Source organism: Acipenser ruthenus, chromosome 10 (genome assembly GCF_902713425.1).
Source record: "Acipenser ruthenus chromosome 10, fAciRut3.2 maternal haplotype, whole genome shotgun sequence".
NCBI classification, from domain to species: domain Eukaryota; kingdom Metazoa; phylum Chordata; class Actinopteri; order Acipenseriformes; family Acipenseridae; genus Acipenser; species Acipenser ruthenus.
Genome location: NC_081198.1, coordinates 43,553,839 through 43,563,747, shown reverse-complemented (window position 1 = coordinate 43,563,747; position 9,909 = coordinate 43,553,839).

Genomic DNA, 9,909 nt, shown 5'->3' with positions numbered 1-9,909 from the left:
TTCTGAAGGTCATCTACAGTGTTATGGGGTTTTGCAGTCCTAGGTAGAAGCCTCATGGGAAGCGACTGAGCTAGTTCATCTATGCAACATACAGCTCGGCAGGGAATCCTTTTTTTGCTCCTGTGGAGTAAACGTTTCTATGGAAATTGAATCTGAAAGACATGCAGAGTGCCCCAAGTCCCATTGTCTACTTTCGTTAACATGTTATAAATAAACACTATAAGATTAAAATTAATTCTAGCATTGAAAAATGTATCTAAAACAAAAAAGGCAAAATTGATTCACAAACAGTGCTGTATTTAATTTTATTCAAACTTAAATAACTTTGAGAAGTCTTCAACTGGCTTAAAAACAAACCACCTCATGAATTTACCTCCCAGTATTCCATTCAAATATTGCATGCAGTATACTGAATATACAATTTAACATATTCTATCCATCTGTCCATTGATCCATCTAGATGTATGTGCATGCTTTGGGGCTATCTGTTAGCCTAAGCAAGTATAGGACGTTCAAGCAATTAATATATATATATATATATATATATATATATATATATATATATATAAAATCATAGTCATACATTCTGTAATATTAAATTACATTTAGGAAAATAAATAAACAAGAAAATTAATGATTAGAGAAAACTTCTAGACAAGTCGTTTGTATGTTTGCTGGACAAACTCCTTGTTCTAACCGAGTATGCAGCTGGGAAATAAAAGGTACTTTAGATCTTATTGACCCTCTGGCTGGGGCTTGCGATCCTATTTACAGAGCAACTGGGAAATGCATGGATATTTGGGGTTCCTATGTATCTAACCAGTGAACAAATAGAATGAGGCTTATCTTTCATGTATTTAGTCAAATTTCAATTTTAGTCTGATACATAATCCAATAAAACATTGGTGCTTGTACTGCCATTTAATACATTTTACCATTGGTAAACACCAGTACAGTATTCAGTTTATACAGTACATGGAAAAATAATTTAACTCTTTCTGCACTAAGGGGTTGATTTGATCAAACTACAGTATATGGATTTTATAAGAGCATTTACAGCACCGGTGAACCCCCATGGATAACATGAACCATCATTAGTTTTTTAGGGGTAATCCTGGGTTTACCACAATCTAAGTGGATTTCTTCTTGTTTTAAATGCGCTAATAAAATCCATGGATGGCTTATCTTGGCAGGGTAAGGTTTTGGGTCATTGAGTAATTTAGACACGATGGGGTAGACTTAAGTATATGCGCAAAGTGATTTGTGGGTGAAAAACACCCATAATGCCGCTGTAGTTTGATTTTACCAGCCGCTAAAAAAGAATGGTGTTGACCTGGCATTCTGCACCCAAATTTGCACTTTGCCATCATTAACCCATTACAATTATATTGAAATGTATTCAAATGAAGAAAAGAGCATGGAATTGGGCGAGATCTGGATACTAAGTGGGTGCAAACATTATAATGAGATGTAAGGATTTTGCCTTGCACTTAGGCAATTGCTGACTCTCCAAAAACTTTACACCTCTTCTTACAAGGAGCAAACCATTGTAGAAGCTAGTAACTAAGAGCTGTATAAAAGCACATACTTGAGAGACCTGTCATTGGCCTCAGGATGGCTGCTGTGGTACCTGGAGGAAGTTGGCAGCCCCCCCCATCAGTGCCTGAACCGAGTTCGAGGGTGCTGGAGCTCGGCACTGGGGACCATTACCTGAGTAGGGTCTGGGTCTTGAGTCTCCATCTGCAAGAAGAACTCCTCATCCCAGGAAGCCGCTAGGGAGAGTGCATCCTGTTCCTCCTCGCTCATCACCACGTCCTGCGGATCAACCTCTGCAGCAACCACTGGCGAAGCTGGGGTATGCTCTGGGCCAGGCACTGGTGGAGCTGGAGCAGGCGCAAGGGGGACCTGCTGCCTGCTTAAGTGCTTGAGTAGCTGGACCATTTGGCCCTTTAACTCGGCAACATCCCTCGGGCGTTGAGGCTTGTGAGCACTGAGGGCACCAAGGCACTGAAGCTCTGAGCCACTGAGGACCCGAGGGTACCACGGGTGTCGAGGCCTAGACACTGGGGCGCCGAAGCACTGAGCACCAAGTATCTAGGGTAAAGCACCAAGGTATTGGGCTGAGTGACTTTGTCTGAGCTGCTTGCAGTAACACAACCAGGGGCAGCGTGTAGCTTGCAGTGGAGTGGAGTACCCAAGATGGCGCCCGGACCACGTGGAGCACCAAATGGGGGTTCCAAACACCAGAAGCAACTAGACATTTTTAAATTATTATTATTATTATTATTATTATTTTTATTATTATTATTATTATTATTATTATTAATAAGAATCTTATACCCAGCCTAGGAGAACCGTCGACGGTCTCGGGATCCCAGACCGACCCTCCCGAGCCCTACGCTGCACTGATCGCAGTGACTATTTATTACCTTGGTGAGGCAGGACCGAGGACGTCAATGCGCGGAGCGGCCTATCGGAAGCTTTGATATAAAATGCTCAACAAATACCTGATATCTTCAAATTTACAGAGAACCATGGTAACAACATTCTAATTGAAATAATATTTGGTCACAGTGGACTATTCCTTGTGAAGATAAAGATCCTACACAAATTAAAAAATGGTCTCAAATAAACCATAGAAAACGCAGCATATAAAAGTGTATTACACAGACTTTTATGGCATAAATTTACAAGTAAAAATAATATGCACAAAACAAAACATTAGATAGTTGAACAGAACTAACCTGCACTTACTATTCGGAGTCTGAGCAACTCCCTCCCCTGCTTCAGCACAGCTTACTGGAACTGGCAAGGCAGACGGGCCCACTTCATCCTGCCGCGGAGAAGTCAGCCGTCGGCCAGGGTATTGTGCACAATATTCATTAAATGTTTTTCTCTTGCCCACCATTTTCAAATCAAACTAGTAACTGTCACCGTATACCTAAAGCAAAAGCTAACGTACACCTTAACCCACTAATTTCAAACTAGGCGCTTTGAATGACAGGCGCTGTAGCTGGCAAATGAAAATGCACAGTCGGTACAAGTCTTGATGATTGACAGTCATTTAAACAAATGAGAACATTCTAGCACTGCTTCAGTCAACGAGATCTGTCAGAACAGGGTGAAACTACAGTACTAACAGACCGAGATGACTGACAGCGACCCCCAGCCATTCAGAGCGGAACGGAGACAGGAGAGAGAGCAAGTATAAAAACTACACAAACGAGAGAGGATTTCTAAATTAATTTTTTTGGTAAGAAAATAAAAAATAACAAATGGTTGTACCGACGTTTATCGTATATAAATTTATTTCAGTCGAACTCATATTTTTGGGGAATTCGACGTTTAACAAGCTTTACCAATTAATATCGAAAAGTAGCAAGCCTATCGATAACATCTGGAGCGCTGGGGATAAATGTTGCTCAAATCGACCCTTAAATTACATAACAGAACGTTAACCCTAGGTTAACTGAATAGTTTATTTTTCTTTATTTCATTGGAATATAAAATAGCCATGTTTACACAGTGTAGGCATTCACAATATGTATTTACTGGTTTGAGTGGAGTTATTGTAGACCTCCATACTTGTCTACATACAGTAGTTAAAAGAGGTAATATGCTATTCGTCATATTGGCAAAGTATATTGTATATTGGTAAATTAACATGCCTCTAACAACAACAAATCTCTCCTTGTCATCATTCTCCAGGTTGGAGGAGTCATCTTTATTACTTGACATCTCTCAAAATGACTCCCGCTTCTTTGAATTAGCTGCCTGTATGTCATGGATGATTTGAGATCGGACAGTAATGTTTTTGTAAGTCTTTTCTTGAGCAGTCGTGTCTTTTGTTGGCAATTTTAATACAAGCATCACCATACACGAATTTAAAAACGCAGGCCAATTTTTGAGAAGAAAAAATGGCTTTAAAAAGTGCATCTTAAATTTGAAGGAATACCATACCTTGCAATCTCAACATGCCAAGTTCCTAACATAATTTATCTTGTGATCGCGACATAACAGTTTGGAATGTCAAATTCCTAACATAATGTATCTCTTGATCTCGACATAACACATTTTATTAATTTTCTTCCGCTGTCCTCAATGAGCCGCTGTAGTCGCATGACATAGTTCCAAAGGATTCAATCCTATTTTTTTTCACATTACTCCAGTGTTGCCCCGGCATTGCAAATCGTATCACCTGGGGTGTGAAAGGTTCTTATAAAAAGTCTACTAGTTTTGTCACATCACAGAACAGATTCGCTTGTCACATTGCCTCTGGTGTGTACCGGCCTTCAATTGGGACATTTCGTTTTTTGTACTTTAATGATTAATGGATGTAAAACTTGTGTATAATGTGAAAGTAAGTTAAGCTACAGACTTCCATTTACACAGAAGTTTCGCACATACTTTAAACCTTAACACAAAAACGTGAAGCTCGATCCCTTAGTTTCTTATACCAGTCAAATACAGGATTCATTATTATTTTGTGAGTTTGTTAGTTACCCTTTTAAGGCTTGTAGTAAAATCTGTTTGTCATGTGTCAGTCTGTAAAAACTCCCTAAAGTTTTTATTTTTCAAGAAAATGTGGGAATTTGCAATTATGTTTCAGTACATTCCAGCTGTTAATATTGTGTTCTCATAAAATAAGTGAATTCTGATCAATTCAAGATAGTCTCAAATAAACTACTTTTCTCTTAAATCCTGTCTTTGTAACAGTACCTGGGCATTTTTATAGATTAAACTAATGTGACTGACTTAGACTCAGCAAACATCCTGTTACCGCAGGAGTTTATTACTTAACATGGCAACCTGGTCCTTAACAACCAGGCTTATCATTAGCTTGTAAACTGTCGAGGATTTTAAGCATTGTTTACTATTCCTGTAACATTATAATTATATATAACTGACATTTAAGGAGTTAATTATAAAGAAACACACAACTGATTATGACTAGAGTATGTCAAAACATCAATTTAGATTTATTCAGTGTAGTACACATTGGAAGAAATGTTTTCATAGAAAAGCATGATTTTGTTTCTGTAAAATCCATCCAAAAGGTTGCTGTTCATAAACATACACGCACAGGTAAATTGAGTGTGCTGCACCCTGCACTGTGCTGAGAGATAATATTAAGGAACATATATCACAGCCGTAATTTTGCTTAGTAAGCTGTACCCATTATGATGTTGCCTGCATTTTAAATAACTCATCAATTGATATTAGAAACGGCAAATGAACATGGATAGAATATGTACCATTTATGAAACAAATTCAACCCTCTACTGTATAAAACCTAAAGGACACTTCTCCCCCTGACGCACATTAATATTACAAAAATAGCTATTCAAAACCTAATCTCAGTAAAATTTAATTTAATAAAATGATAGTAAAATCCCTGGAACTGTTTCCATCTGCACATTGAATGCAATTTCTACAGTTCCGGACTGCCTCTGTATCCATCAGCAGGGTATGATTCTATCTGCTACCAGATGTTTACAGCAAAGGTTATTGGATACCTACAATATAAAGTTATTTTTTTACCAATCAAATTTAAACAAATCTCTGTCCTTGTGCAGTTTTATTGAGTACAGCATGTGCAATTCTTGCTGCAGTACAATATTGATAACCCATTGGAAATAAACCGGCAATACAATAGTTAGGCCTATTATGTAGATATATTACTGTTTCTAACGAATTTCTAAGACTGTTATAGTGCACAGACTTTCAATTATAGCTCAATTATGTGATACTGGTCTAGGAAGGGTTAAATTATTCAGAATTTTTTCCCAAACCGCTTATTCTACCTGTATAACTAATTAAGCTTTCTAATTGCACACTTTTGTCCATATCTTGCAAAAAAATTATTTTTCTACCAGTATCTAACATCATTAGGTTAGAAAACCGTGACTAAATAATGTCTAGAATCCGGTCTGTTTTGTCCTTTTGAAAGAGAGTCGCTCTATTCCTCTGAGTCAGCAGTATTCAGTTTTAAATTCACTGATAAACCTATAAAGATAGTAACCTAGAGGGAAGACACACAGAGGGGCAGACCTTAAACAGTAAATTGGGATTATGCTATTCCAAGTAATTTTTTGGTTCAAGGGTTTTTTGTACAATTTAGAAGTAGAGTCCTTCATGCAGTGAGTAGATTACCAGCTGAGACTGTTATAACTCTACTAGACTGTTCTGTCCATGCCTTAACAGCTTGCATTGCAACCCAATGAACCTGATTCTTGTCGAGCTATCGCCAGGGTTGCCAGTCGTCAGACCTTTAAAAAAGTGTTCAGAAACTGAATAAAAACATGACACAACTGTGTTCTCGTTATCTAAAGCAGGCTTGGCAATAAATGTCCTCTTATAAAATGAAAATTAAATTATGCTTCAGTGGAATCTTTAATTATACGTTTTTAAGCTACAGGAACGCACCCAGTGTTAAATAAACCATGAAACACTTACCAGGATATCCCTGGGAGAATTTAAAATACATGCACAATTCCTGCCCATGAGGTCATTCTAGTATAATTTGGGTGTGAAAGGGACTCAGAATTGAAAGGTTGTAATATAGTTAGAGATTTTAAGAGCCCATTCAGAGTGTTAGTGAAAGTGTTAAAACCTCCTTAGGAAACTCCATTCTGACTGTTTCTTAATTTTATCCACAGGCGGAGAATGTTGAATTCTGTCAGTTTGGATACTGGCAAGAGCTGTTGAAAGGTACAACTTTTCAGTACATATTGCTAATCCCAGCCAAAATAATGTGACACTAACAGAATGATTTGAGAAATTAATTGATTTCCCCTCACCAGCGGCAACACAATGATTCTGTGGCTAAACAAAGTGTGTGATGATACCGACGGCTGAAAGCATTCATTTCATCGCATGCAGTGGTGTAGCCAGGATTTTGTTTCAGGGGGTTATGGAGATTTGTGCAGATGGGTAATCATTTATGAAAATGTTTCTGTAAGTAGAAATTAACTACACTCAAAACTTGCAATGAACTTGAAATCACCCTATTAAGAACCGTGTGTTTCACCTCACAATCACATTTAGAACCACTACTATGCAATTATCAAACATATAAATTAAATAACAGAAAGAATAACCTACCTTATCTGATGTTTAGATCCCCCAAGTCCATCCTCCTATTTTTCAGTTCAAACTTGTCGAGTTCTTATAAGGTCTAGGTTTTACAACAGCCGTTTAAAACATGATTCGCACGGTACTAAAAACCAAGTGTCCTCAGAGTTGGTCAACAGCAGAGTAACCTCCCAGATGTGGATTAGTTTTTATCAACAAAAGTTGGTAAATTCAAAATTAAATGCGATGTTGTGGCCAGAGAAGGTGCTTTTGTGCATGATTCGTAAACAATGAACCAGGTTTAAATAACTAATTTCGTTGTACCTTCTTTTCCAAAGGCTACAATAACCATTTCGTCCTTTGAGTGATATGTATTTCCATACATATCTTCAAATGCACCATTAAAAGCATACATTTTTTAAGAGTCGACAATCATGTTTTGTATTTTCACCCATCCCCAATTTGGTTATGCCCAATCGTTGTGTTTACTGAACTGTAGAATCTCAGGACAGATCGTACCAATTTTAATATTATATTACGGTTTATTGCAAAGGTTGGTATTGCTCTGAGGCGAATACCCCGGAAATGCTATATCAGTTGTAACATAACACTGACATTGTTGATTCGCACAGGAGTAAAAGGACACAGGACGTCTGAGTTTGAAATTTTACAGCTCCTGATGTCCTGTAAAATAATCAGAGGACCTCCGAGTATATTATCTGGAAAAAAATAAATGGATGGTTCACACAGGATTAAATTTCATCGATTTTGGTAAAAATTCTAAAACCACCTGTTTATGTGGTGATTTTTAGTCCTGTACGAATCAGGCTTTAGATTGCACATAGTTACTGCCTGGTACACCTGGTGGGCCCTGCTGGAAACACTGGTACTTGAGATGAAAAGCCTGAAAACCACTGGTTTAAAGGCAGTAGGACAAATTAGTTATTTTTTCCTTTTCCCATAATTATCCAAGGCCATAATCGACATCTCATCGCATGTGGGTTTGAACAGTACGTGCACATGCGTTGTCCAATCAAAGGCTGAATCTGGTGTAAAAATGAGAGGACTCTGCCCAATCACAACTAGATATGTGTTTGACCGATTTTAAAAAAACGTTTAGAGCTTACATTGGTTGGGATGGGTGTTTACAGTGTCATAGGTGGCTGACATTTTTTTCTCTCCCATGTTGTTAAATAATGAATTTCAGGGGGGTTCAAACCCCTAAAACCACCCCCTTAGCTACGCCACTGACCACATGTAAAATATCTTAAATGAAAATAATTTTGTATCTTGTCTTTTGTCTTAATAACTTACTGATACTCGAGAAATCCCACTGCAAGTTTTATATGTGTTTTTTTTTGTCATTTCATCTGCAGACAATTTAAAATGGCAGTCCTGTTTACAGAAGTATATTTACAATACAAATGTAATGTTACTTTGGACTACATTTGTTGATTAGATTACTTAAATTATTATTTATTTATATATTTCTAGTACAGTAATAGGTGTTTTAATATCCAAATTAAATAGCCACATCATTCAAAACTAGTCCCAGCAAATCCCAAATTTAGTTGATAAATCTATTCAAAACTTCCCAAGAAATGAAAGCAGAGCTTATGGAAAACCATGAGATTGTCACAGAGAATGACTGTGAGAATTTTGCATAAAGAGTGGTATAAAGTTGCAGGAAACTGGAAATAATGTATTGGCATTACAGCACACAGCCAATAATGGACACTTTCCAGATTGTCTAAAGACCTTGACCAGAGAAGTTTAAATCTGAGAGTATGGCTGGTAGTGTCAAAAACAGACAAGGTTCTCTTATGGTCTGTTGATGTTTTATTTTGGAGATGTGTTCAAGATTTATGAGATAATGACGAAGGAACACTGCTACAATATGATGGTCCAACCAAATTGGTCTACGATTAAATTTCAGCGCATGCCTTAATAAGACACTTGTAGAAAGAAAAACAGCAGAAGGGGAATTGACAAAGACTTGGTCTTCACAACCATTTGTACAGGTATATCAGCTGTGAATTAGTTCCACTTTGGCAGAACTTCCAGCACATTTTCTGACTTGGCTAATGAAAAGTCTAATGCTGAGCAATTATAAAATCAATAAATTAATAAGTAAGATATGTGATGAAACAAATACAATGTAAAGCGGAGTCAAATACACCAAACACTGACTGAGGTCTTGCATGCTACTTTTGTTGCTGGACTGAGGAGTTGAACAGCACTGTATATACTAGTAGTAAGATAACATGATATTGACCTGAAAGATTCAAGTGCTACAATATTATAAGTTTAATACACATCTAAAAAAGGGTTACTGTATTTTTTCTGTATAGTATAAATCCAGGGTGAAAGCCTACTGTCTGCAAAACAAACAGCAGTGACAGTCATAAGTCATTTTTGGATTATACTTGCCTTGTATTTAAAAGACTAAGGCAGTCAAAAGCCCATAAAACTGAGTAGCTCCATAGGAGCAGCTGCCACTGTGTGTACAGAGAGATTCAATGTGAAAAGTGGAAGATAATGTGCTCACACACTAATGGGCACTGAACTAGACACAGGCTCATTTTTCACATCATGTCATCTCTAAGGTTTGAATAAAAGTAATGGCCAAAATGAGCCTGGATCTTTCTCAGCCATTATCATTTGCCTTCTCAGTTTTATTTGTGTTGACTTGTACAGTCTAAAAAGATGACAGTCTCTGGGCCTCTGGATCAGTCAGAGTGATAATACACAGTACATTACACTGTTGGTGACAGGTTCTGTTCTTCTTGCTGGCATATGAAGGAAACACATCCCTTTCCGTCATATCAAATGCTG